The sequence below is a fragment of the Cynocephalus volans genome, chromosome 5 (assembly GCF_027409185.1).
Source record: "Cynocephalus volans isolate mCynVol1 chromosome 5, mCynVol1.pri, whole genome shotgun sequence".
NCBI lineage: Eukaryota > Metazoa > Chordata > Mammalia > Dermoptera > Cynocephalidae > Cynocephalus > Cynocephalus volans.
The window spans coordinates 127,278,049-127,290,040 of record NC_084464.1 but is presented as its reverse complement, the minus strand read 5'-3'; positions in this window follow the sequence as shown (position 1 = coordinate 127,290,040).

Below are 11,992 nucleotides of genomic sequence, written 5' to 3'. Positions count from 1 at the left end.
ATGAGAATCAGGTTACTCCTCTCTGAATCTTAGTTTCCTGATATGTGGCTAAATGAGTAATTGTGAATAATCTTTCTCACAGGCTTCTACTGAGGACTAAATACCTTAACCATTACGCAAACAGGGTGTTTTCTGAGATGTTTTTACTTTGTCACGATTGCCTAGGTATTAAATTTGCTTTATATATCCCACGCTATTTGAGTAATCCTCCTTCTTCATGTCTCTCAATCCTGTTTCGGTGTGTAAAAGAGACTTGGAGGGAAACAAGGTAAGAGATACACTAAATTTCCTCCATTCAAGTGTTCTTTGTACATACGGTAAAGTTTTATTTAGTCATTTAAAAGAGAGCTGCTTCTCATGAGAAAAATAATCATGATAGGGAACAGCTACATTTAGAATGGATGGGGTGTGAGGACAGCACCAAACACGGAGGGTTGTGCCCACAATTCATTAGGATGGTTGAAGTACAATGCAGAGGAGGAAGAGGAAGAGCTACTAAATGCTGAGCAAAAATGATGACGACAGTCCTCTGGAGATAGTGGGAGAAGCAGAAACTATTAATGTTTTTCATAAATATAAGACTTTGGGGAAAGGGAAATTTATCTGAAAAAAAAAAAGAAAATTTTAGAAGCTTTCTGTGTGTAATGCTACAGAAAACCCTATACACCATGCCTTTAAGAGAACTTAGAGCTACCACCCGCATTGTTCTTTAAAACATTGTCAGACAGGTTTACGTTCCTTTGAATGTGACACAGAACAAAGAATAGGCCAAAACATGATGGGTTTTAAGTGGTTTCTATCACTCATTCATTCAATAAATATGTAACTGAGTGCTCAACTGATGCAGGTACAGTAGCACATTTTGTTGGGCTACTATCCAGAATTCTAGATGGGTTTGGTACCAGATACCTCTTAGAGTAAATTACCACCTAGAACTAAGTCTAGTGTGCATTTTTACCATGCCTATCAAACTCGGAGTTAGAAAGCAATGGAGTGAGTGCAAGACAAATAACTGTATGCTATTATGGTTCCTGGGGCAGCATCATAAAGGGAAAAGAGACATTGTTGAGATGAGTACAATTTGAGAAGGTCCTTTTTGAGGCTGAATATACAAAGAACCAAATCCTATGTAGCACTATTATCTGTGCACTAAATTCAGAACGCCCAAGAAATGCCCCTGGGAATTTGCACATTGGACATTAATTTTAATCCAACCCTCATAGACACAGAAAATGTTAACGAATTTGAGTTCCTTTTGGATGGGAGAGATGAGATTGATAAGAAACATTTTTGGATGAGTTCAAATACTTTTATATATTCTACTGCCCAAGAGCAGATTCTCTAGGGACCTGGCTGCTGTTATTGGCCTTGCCATTGAGCAAGCTTTGGAACCAACTGTACAGGATAATTGCTTCCAGAAACATAAGAAAATTTTGGAAAATACCATGCTGAGAAAGAGAACATAACTGAGTCATGGCTAGGGCATGCCACTAAAACTGGCCAGGAATATCAAGAGAAATGCCAGATTTTATGTTTTCAAATAAGTTGTGAATTCAAATACCTACAGGGGTGCTGCAGTTAACATAAGTAAAGCTAGCCTAAGTGGAGTGGACCAAAATATGTTTTCATCTAAAGACACATTTTTAGGTCCAACTGATTGTGGGTATATTAATGCCATATTGTCCAATTTTTCAAAAGAAGCCAGAAATTAAATTTGTAAGTGAAACTTAATTTTGAAATGTAATCAATTAATTCAATTAAAAAAAAACTTTATGTGAGCCAAATAAAACTTATCTAAGACAAATATAGTACCTGGGCTGCCAGTTTAGGGCCTCTGGTTCTTCTCCCCTGTTGTAGATAGCCAGCTGATGAAATCCCTGCAATCTGAACACAAGCCACTTTCCCCAGCTGGTCTACCTGCTGTTATAAACTCAACATACAAATCCCAGATACATTCCACTTGGGAGTATACTGTCTCTAAGCTTTGCTATATTTCCTTAAAGAAAAAGAGATCTTGGTGACTGTGAGTCTACAAAGAATCTTCAAACTGAAATTTCACAGATCTAGGTCATTTTTCTTTTAAAGTATATTTTATATTTTTATGTTAACTAGAAATATGTTTTTAAAGTAAAATTTAAGTATGCAAACCAAAACTGTCCCAACTTCACACAAGATATATCTTTAAAACAACATCTATCTTTGAGTAGTTTTTCTCATTATATGTAGCTTTAAACAAATCCAGAGTGACCAGTGTGAATCTTAACTCTGACAAGTTTTTTTTCAGTATAAGTAATTTTTTTTTAAATTACAAGAAATAAGAAAAAAATAGAAATGAAGGAGGACATAAGAAAAATAATTAAATACAAAGGACATTTTTTAAATGCTATCAATCCTAAAATTCATATGTAACCACAAAAGACCCTGAATAGCCAAAGCAATCCTGAGCAAAAAGCACAAAGCTAGAGGCATTATATTACCTGACTTCAAAATATACTACAAACTATAGTAATCAAAACAGCCTGGTACTGGCATTTAAAAAGATGCATGAACCAATAGAACAGAATAGAGAACTCAGAAATAAATCTACGTATCTACAGCCAACTGATCTTTGAAAAAGGTGCCAAGAACATACATGGGAGAGAGGACAGCCTCTTCAATAAATGGTGCTGGGAAAACTGGATGTCCATATGCAGAGGAAAGAAACTAGACACCTATCACACCATATACCAAAATCAACTGAAAATGGATGAAACCTAAATGTAATATCTAAAATTATAAAACTACTAGAAGTAAACAGGAGAAATATTCCAAAAAACTGATCTGGGACAAAACATTTATGAAGATATCTAAAGCACAGGCAACAAAACAGACAAATGGGATTGTATCGAACTAAAAAGCCACTGCACAGTAAAAGAAACAATCAACAGAGCAAAGAGGAAACCTGTAGAATGGGAGAAAATATTGGCAAACTATTCAGCTGACAAGGGATTAATATCCAGAATATGCAAGAAACTTAAACAACTCAACAGCAAAAAAAAAACAAACAAACAATTTTTTTGATTTAAACATGGACAATAACCTGAATAGACAATTCTCAAAAGACATACAAATGGCCAACAGGTATATGAAAAAAAAAAAATGCTCAGCATCACTAATCATTAGAGAAATGCAAATCAAAACCACAATGAGATATCATGTCATCCCAGTGAGAATGGCTATTATCAAAAAGACAAAAAATAACAAACACTGATAAGGATGCAGAGAAAGGGGAACTCTTACACACTGTTGGTTGGAATACAAATTAGTACAGCCATTGTGGAAAACTGTATAGAGGTTCCTCAAAACACTAAAAATAGAAATACCATATGATCCAGCAATCCCAGTGCTGGGTACTTATCCAAAAGAAAGGAAATTAACATACCAAAGAGATATCTGCAACCCCATGTTTACTGCACAATAGTCACAATAGTCAAGATATGGACTCAACCTAGGTGTCCATTGACAGATGAATGGATAAAGAAGTTGCAGTATACATACACAATGAAATACTGCTAAGCCATGAAAAAGAATAAAATCCTGTCATTTGTGGAAACATGGACGAAACTGGAAGACACTGTGTTAAGTGAGATGAGTCAGGCACAGAAAGATAAATACCTTATGTTCTCACTCATATGAGGAAGCTAAGAAAAAAAAATTGAACTTTTAGAAGTAGAAAGTAGAACTCTGGTTACTAGAGGCTGGGAAGTGGGGGACAGTGAGAGGTTGGTTAATGGACGTAAAATTACAGCTATATAGGAAAAATAAAATAAGATCTAGTGGTGTGTAGCAGTACCAGGCATCTATAACTAACAAAAAGTTTTTTGTATCTTCCCAAATAGCTAGGAGTTCAAATGTTCTCATTACAAAGAAACGATAAATTTTTGCAATGATGAATTTGCTAACTACCCTGATTGGACCATTACACATTGTATACATGTATTAAAATATAACTCTGTACCCCATAAATATGTACAATCACTATGTTTCAATTAAAAAATAAATTAAGAAAATAAAAAAGGTTATAAATAAAACAGCTTCTCTTCTTCAGGGCTCTTATACAAACAAAATTTACAATATTGGGGGATCAGAAGTATCATAATCACATTGCCATTCATAACCTTAAGACAATATGAGTTAGGGCTCTGATATATCCAAATAATAGAACATTCTCTATGTGAGTTTTCTCAGAAATCCATGGTTTTCTACTTTTTATTTTTATTTTTGAAGAGTTAGAAGGGATATTGGAAACTACTTCCTTCAAATACTTAATTTTATATAGAGAGAAACTGAAACTACTTTGCCTAGGTATTTAGTGGCAGAATCAAAACAGACATCAGGATTCCTTAAAACATGTAGCATTGTTCTTTCCTTTGGATTATAATACTTGAAGTTCAGTAAGGTCATGGATATACATAAAGATGAATTACTAGTGGCCATGTGTAACTGGAAGAATTGGTACTCCCTCTCCATCAAGCCTTACCAGTTGAAAATCCAGCCCTTGTTTTGAAAATGAAATAAAAATCTATACATGGGCTTTGAGGAATTAAAGAATTAGAAGCTCTTCTCCTAGAACAGCTTATATTCTAGTTGAAAAAAATAGGAAAAAAATTTTTAAATAAGCTAAAATATAATTTAAGACATCACAAGTGCTATCACAACAGATAATTAGTTAATTGCTCAAAGAACAAATCACGTATCTATGCTCAATCTAGTCTTTTTAAAAATCATAACTCCATTAATATTTTAAAGAGAAACATATACCTTTGCAGCATTATTTAATGGACAATCTGTATATATCAATATAACACAAGAAAGGACAAGATATACTGTCTACAAGTGAAACAAGTTACTGTCTTCGGGTTACTGAATACAGCTTTCTGTCTCCAACAGCACAAAGTGTGACTCTACATCACTTTTCCATAGCACACATTAGCTATGAATCACTCAGAGGATTGAATTATTGCCTTATCACAAGATATACTGGCCAGCTTGAACACAGCAGGTTACAGAGATTAAACAAATGTTTTGGAGTAACAAACAAACAAAAAATACATTTAAAAAGTAGAAAAAAAATTAGACTAGAGTTTATATAAAACAATTTCAAGTTTAGGAAGAAAAATACATTTAAAACTGTTGGGCCCATTTTTACGAGCAAACATTATCTGTGAGCCACATGGTGCCTATGGGTGGAGGATGAAGATGGCTCCTGTGGGAAGTAGGGGAGGCACAACCCAAGATAGCTCCAAAAGGTTTTTATCGGTCCTCCAGTATTTCCACACTGGTGAACTCTGCGTGATCACTATGCTCAACGTGTTAGTACAAAATGCTTGCCCGCGTGATCCTTTAATTGATTGGTTAGTTCATGGAAAGCCGCTACTTGCTTGCTTATATAAATTGCAGTGTAACGGCAATAAAGTGAAACTGCCCTTACAGAACCCCTGCTGCGTCTGAGTGTCTCTTTCACAGGGCTGGGTTGGCAGGCAGCAGGCTCACTTTTCCCCAAGATCCCTTGGTCCCAACACCGGGGGTAATCCTGTCGGCTCCTTCTCTGTCTGGGTCCTGCTGGGAGGACCCCAGGCGCATCCCCACACAAAACTATTTCAAAAACAAAACAAATGGGTTTGCCAACTTTTTTGCTTAGGAATGATTAACAAGGTAATGATTAAATGGTCTTTTAAAAATCTCTAGTAGGTATAATTTCTAAATTATTTACACTTACCTTCTGGAACAATCTTATTCATGAAAATATTGGGTATAACAATTTTGAAGGAAATAATTTAACACAAAATTTTAACGTGAAAATTCTTTTTCAAATAAGTTTTATTGAAAATACCTTCTTGCATGTTAGCTTCATAATAAATTAAACTAATTAACTTCTGCTTCTGGATTTATTAGAAATATTAAAAGGAGTTCTTCAGGTAGCTAAAACAAACAAACAAACAAATAAAACTCCAAAGGGAAACACAAAACTATTAAACAGAAATGATCAGTAAAGAAAAAGGTAAATGTGAGGATAAATATAAATAAATATTCACTAAATACTGACTACTAAGTAATACTACTAAAAATACTAATGTCTTAGTGGTTTAACAGATGTAAAATTAATATAATCAAAAGGCAGGATGTAGGTAAATGTAGTTAAAGTTCTAAGGGTCTAAAAATAGCCAAGGGTATATGTTGTAATCCCTAGCCAAAGTCTGTAAAAACAGCAGTTTAGTAGAGAGTATAACAAGTACTGTTGGTTCCAAAGCTTGTACAATTGCAAGCCCAATGGCAGTAGCCAGTTCCTTAAGGAATCTGGTCTTGGGCAATACAGTAGGGCAAAGTATTTGAACTCATCCAAGAATATTTCCTATCAACTTCATCTCTCCCAAGTACTACGTGTCAATTAAAAATAGCAGAATTAAGTAAAGAAAAAAAAAAGGGAAGGAAGAACACACACACTCACACAAAAGAATACAGGATGTTTGAAAGTATCATAATGAAAAATATGCATCACACAAATGCTAACCAAAGAAAACTCTAGTCAGACACAGGGAACTCTAAGTCCAATAAGGTAGATCCCTTCAGAAAGGAAATTACTGGGAACATAGAGATGACATCTCAAGAAAACAAGGCAAATAGTTAAGTTTTACTAGTGATAACTGAAGTATCTCAAAACTCTATCCCTCATTAAATCCAATCAGAAAAATATACACTTTAATATAGCAGTTGATATAACTAAGAAGTAACCTAAGTAACTGTAACATGTCGATGCGTCCTTTAAGTTTTTTTGATAATATTTAGAAAACTTAGTTGGATAACAAGATTTCAATTACACACCTCAAATAAGAGGGATGATTTAAATGAAAAATTAGGAAATATCTACCCCTAGAATAGAGAGGGCAATTCATTTATCTACCTGATGGAAATTCTAGTAAACCATTTCCTATTATTGTCTGTATTTTGTTTAAATACCCAGTGGCTAGCACACTGCCATGTGATTGTTAAATTAATGAGGGGGGAAGTTTTAAATTCAAGTATTTGTGCAACCATGAAAGCACAACTAGCAAGAAAAGCAGAGGGGGGAAGTTTTAAATTCAAGTATTTGTGCAACCATGAAAGCACAACTAGCAAGAAAAGCAGCCTCTGGAGTAGCAATCTCTCTTCTTTTATCTGCCATTTTGGTAACTCAAGATTAAACAATACCGACAGATTAGGAGAAGAATTTTTTAAAATAGGCAGGCCAGAAAATTTTTTCCGTAAAGGGTCAGATAACAAATAATTTAGGCTTGCAGGACATACAGTATTTGTAGCAACTACTCAACTTTGCCATAATTTGTAGCACGAAAGCAACCACAGGGAAGTGGCATATGTGTGTCTATGTTCCAACAAAGCTTTATTTACAAAAATTTTGTCAACCTGTGATCTAAAACAGTTGTTTTTAGAAGTATGGCCCTTGGATGAGCAACATTAGCATCAGCTGGGAACTTGTTAGAAATACAGATTCTCAGGTGCACCCCAGGCCTACTGAATGAGAAACTAGAGGAGTTAGACCCAGAATTCTATACTTTAACATGCATTCCTGGTGATTTTGAAGCTTGGTAAAGGGACTGATTGAGGGAGTATGTTGTCATGAAATTCATCTATAGCCACATCCTGTAATGTCTGTCAAAATTCAAATACCAAAGACAGAGAGAACTAAATGTCCATCCTTAGGTCTCATACCTACTCCATGTTCAGTAACCAAGGTTTAAAACAAGATTGAGGGTGTTAAAGAAAAAAACATGGATGCCAGTTTAGATACAACTCAAGGCCAACTGTCCATAACCACATAGCCAAAACTGAAGTCATCCTTATTTCCCCAAAATGCTAGCTCTAACTTTAAATGAAGCACAAAATGTAAGCTTTATGCCCTTATCAGTAAGATTCAGTAAAATTAAACCAATCAGCTATAGACAAATCAGTTTAAACAGCTCTAGTTAACCTAAAAAGAATGTTAATGTATTATAGCCAATCACAAAAGGTCAAAATACTCACTCCTTTATGCTTTATTATAAACTGCTGTAAGGTGAGGTTTTTGCCACTTGTTTGGTGGTCTTCTAATTTCCAAACTATTCTTTTGTATGCAAAACAAACTTAAAATTTTTCTTACTTAATATTATTTTATTTTTGTTAGGAGATAGAGTGGGAAGGAGAATACATGGATGAAAACAGTAGTTACTACATATATACATGGGAAAACTGAGGCTCCAGTTAAATTATTTGTTTAAGGTCTCACAGGCCCTCCTCAACATCCAGAATCCATGCATTTAATTTAAAATCATCGTTCCCTACCTCTACAGAACCCCACATTCTGGATTTTCTTCATCTTTTCTAATTCAGGTAGGGGAATGTGTGACATCGACACCTCAAAAGACATAGAAAACAAGCCAGTATATTTCTTCCACTTCGCTTACTATCCTTATTGTGTTTTGATTCTAGATTAGTTCTGTCTCTAACGCCCCAACATGAAAATGCTGTAGTTATAATTTTTACCAAGACAGTAAAATTTCTACCTATAACAAGAAAGCCTCCCAGAATGAATACCAAACTCTATCAACTTCCCTCATTGCCCCAATTTCACTCTTCCCCCCATGTACAACAATGTGACTACAGTTAACAGTACTGTATACTTGAAATTTGCTAACAGGATAGATCTTTAGGGTTCTCACTATACACACACACAAAAGGGGGGGGAACAAACCAATAACTTTGGGATGATGAACATATTAATTAGCTTAATTGTGGTGAATATTTTACAGTGTATATGTATATCAAGTCACCAAATTGTATATCTTAAATATACACAATTTATACATTTTCAACTATACCTCAACAGATCTTTGGAATCCAGAAGATTGCTGGACCATATGGTCCTACTTTAATTTTTTGAGAAACCTCCAAACTATTTTCCATAATGGCAGTGCTAATTTACATTCCCACCAACAGTGTACAAGGAGTCCCTTTTCTCCACATTCTCACCATACTTGTTACCTTTCACCTTTCTGATAATTCTAACAAATGAGAAGTGATATTTCAATTGTGTTTTGGATTTGAATTTTCCTGATGATTACTGAATTTGGACACATTTTCTTATAATTGCTGTCCATTTATATGAATTCTTTGGAGAAATGTCCTTTGCCCACTTTTTTAATCAGGTTGTTTTTTTGTTTGTTTTGTGGTCTCTTTCATGACCGGCACTCAGCCAGTGAGTGCACCGGCCATTCCTATATAGGATCCGAACCCGCGGAGTGAGTGTCGCACTCTCCCGAGTGCGCCACGGGCTCAGCCCAATCAGGTTGTTTTTGCTTTTTCTTTGGCTACTGTGTTGTACGAGTTTCTTAGTTTCTTATATATTTTAGATAATAATCTCTTATCAGATATATGGCTTGCAAATATTTTCTCCCATTCCATCAACTGCCTCTTCACTCTTGTTTCCTTTGCTGTGCAGAAGTTTTTAGTTTGTAATCTCATTTGTCTGTTTTTGCTTTTGTTGCTCTGTGCTTTCAGTGTCACATCCTAAAAGTCATTGTCTAGACCAATGTCTAGAGCCTTTTTCCTGTATTTTCCTCCAGTAGTTTTATAGTTTCAGGTTTTATGTTTAAGTCTTTAATCAATCTTGAGTTGATTATTGTATATGTGTGAGAAAAGGGTCCAGTTTCATTCTTCTGCATGTAATTATCCAATTTTCCCAACACCATTTATTGAAGAGACTACCCTTTCCCCACTGTATGTTCTTAGCACACTTGTAGATCACTTGATAGTAGATATGTGCATTTGTTTCTTGGTACTGTGTTCTCTGCCACTGGTCTATGTCTGTTTTTATGCCAGTACCATGCTGTTTTGATTACTGTAGATCTGTCATTGTAAAAAAAAATTTATATTAATTTTCTGGTATTCTTATTTACTGTAATATATTTTGAAATCAAGATGTAATGTCTCCAGCTTTGTGATCCTTCCAGCTTTGCTCTTCTTGCTCAAAATTGTTCTGGCTATTTGAAGTCTTTTGTGGTTCCATATGAATTTTAGGATTGATTTTTCTATTTCTCAAGAATAATACTATTGAAATTTTAATAGGGATTGCATTGAATCTATAGATTGTTTGGGGAAGTATGGATATCTTAACAATATTAATTATTCAAATCCAAAATACAGGATAAATTCTCATTTTCTTATCAATGCTTTATAATTTTCACATACAAGCTTTTCACTTCTTTGGTGAAATTTATTCTTACGTGCTTTAATTCTATTTTTGCTATCGTGAATGAGATTGTTTTCTTAATTTCCTTTTTGGTTATTTTGTTCTCTATGAATAATGATTAATTTTTATATGTTGATTTTGTATACTGCAACTTTACTGAATTTACTTATTCTAGCAGTTTTTTGTGGAGTCTTTAGAATATTCTATGTATGTTTATGTCATCTAAAAATAAAGATGTTGCTCTTTCCTTTCTAATTTGGATATATTTCTTCTTATCTAATTGCTCTTGATAAAAATTCCAAGACTATGTTAAAAAGAAGCGGCAAGAGTGGTTCCCTTGCTGTCAGGAGCCATTTTAACAATAGCCACCATTTTAACAAATAACAGCCATTTTATGCAAGCCTTTCTCTTCCTCCTCAGAAAAGCCCGCACGCGCCAAGCCAACACCTCTCCCACCTCCTCTTCTCATACCACGCCACTATCACCCCACTGCTCTTCCGCCTATCATAAGCTGCCATACCCTGTGACAGCCCGCCCCTTCTTCACTATGTATATAAGCAATCGCCTAACAATAAAATTTTGAGGCTTGATCAGAATCTTGTCTTGCCTCCATTCTGTGTGTCTCCTGTCTCTTCCTCTTTTCACCAGCTACAGGTAGTCCTCCTCGAGCCCACGTTCTTACCTGTCCCGCAGGACAGGACATTCTGGCGCCCAACGTGGGGCCCGAGGCACGGAACAACGTTGCTGGCACCTACTCGGAAGACGCCTGGCCAGGCATACCCTGAGCTCTTGAGCTCGTTTCGAGCCCATGGGTGATCAATCCTCGGGACAAGACTCGATTTTGATCGTCGCTGGACTAGCCGCCCCAGCGGACATCGGACTGGTGAGTAGGTGATTATCATGGGACAGGAATTAAGCTCTCACGAGCTCTTCCTTAAGGGGCTTAAGGATTCCCTCAAGATGCGCAGAATTAAGGCTAAAAAGAAAGATCTCTGAAGTTTTTTCAATTTCTTAACTGATGTATGCCCCTGGTTTTCTCAAGAGGGCACCCTTGATCATAAATACTGGAAACGGGTTGGTGACTGTCTCAATGATTACTATCGTACTTTTGGCCCCAGCAAGGTCCCCGTGTCTACCTTTTCCTACTGGAATTTAATTAATGACATTTTACAAACCCATTCTCAGGACCCGGATATCAAAAACATAATACAAGTGGGGGAGACAGCCCTTAAGGATGGTTCTCGCCCCCCCTCAACTTGCCCCTCTGTCGTAATAGGCATGCCGGAGGGACTTAATAGCCATGATGCTGATCCCCCTGAAAAGACCCTTCAATCTCCCCTGAAACTAACCCCTCTCAAAAGACTCGTAAAACAGCTCCAAAATTATACCCCTCCCTTACTTCCTTCGCCCCTCATAACGATTAACTTCCCCCCGAGGACCAAGAGACCTTAGACGAGCAGGCAGCTCATTATCATGATAACGAGGATCCCTGGCAGCTTACTGTGCCAGTTCTTCATCCGCCGCCCTACGCTCCCCACCAACCCCCCCCTTATCCCCTCCCTCAACCACTTCCTCCTTTTGTGGGCCCCCTATGTTCAATGCCTCGTATATCCCCTTTAGTGAAACTGCCAATTGCTCACTATCATCCCCCTTCAGAGTACAGCCCTCGGGTTTCAATCTCTCTGATTGCCTCCAGGGACCTTCACAAAATAATTCCTATGACGTTGATGT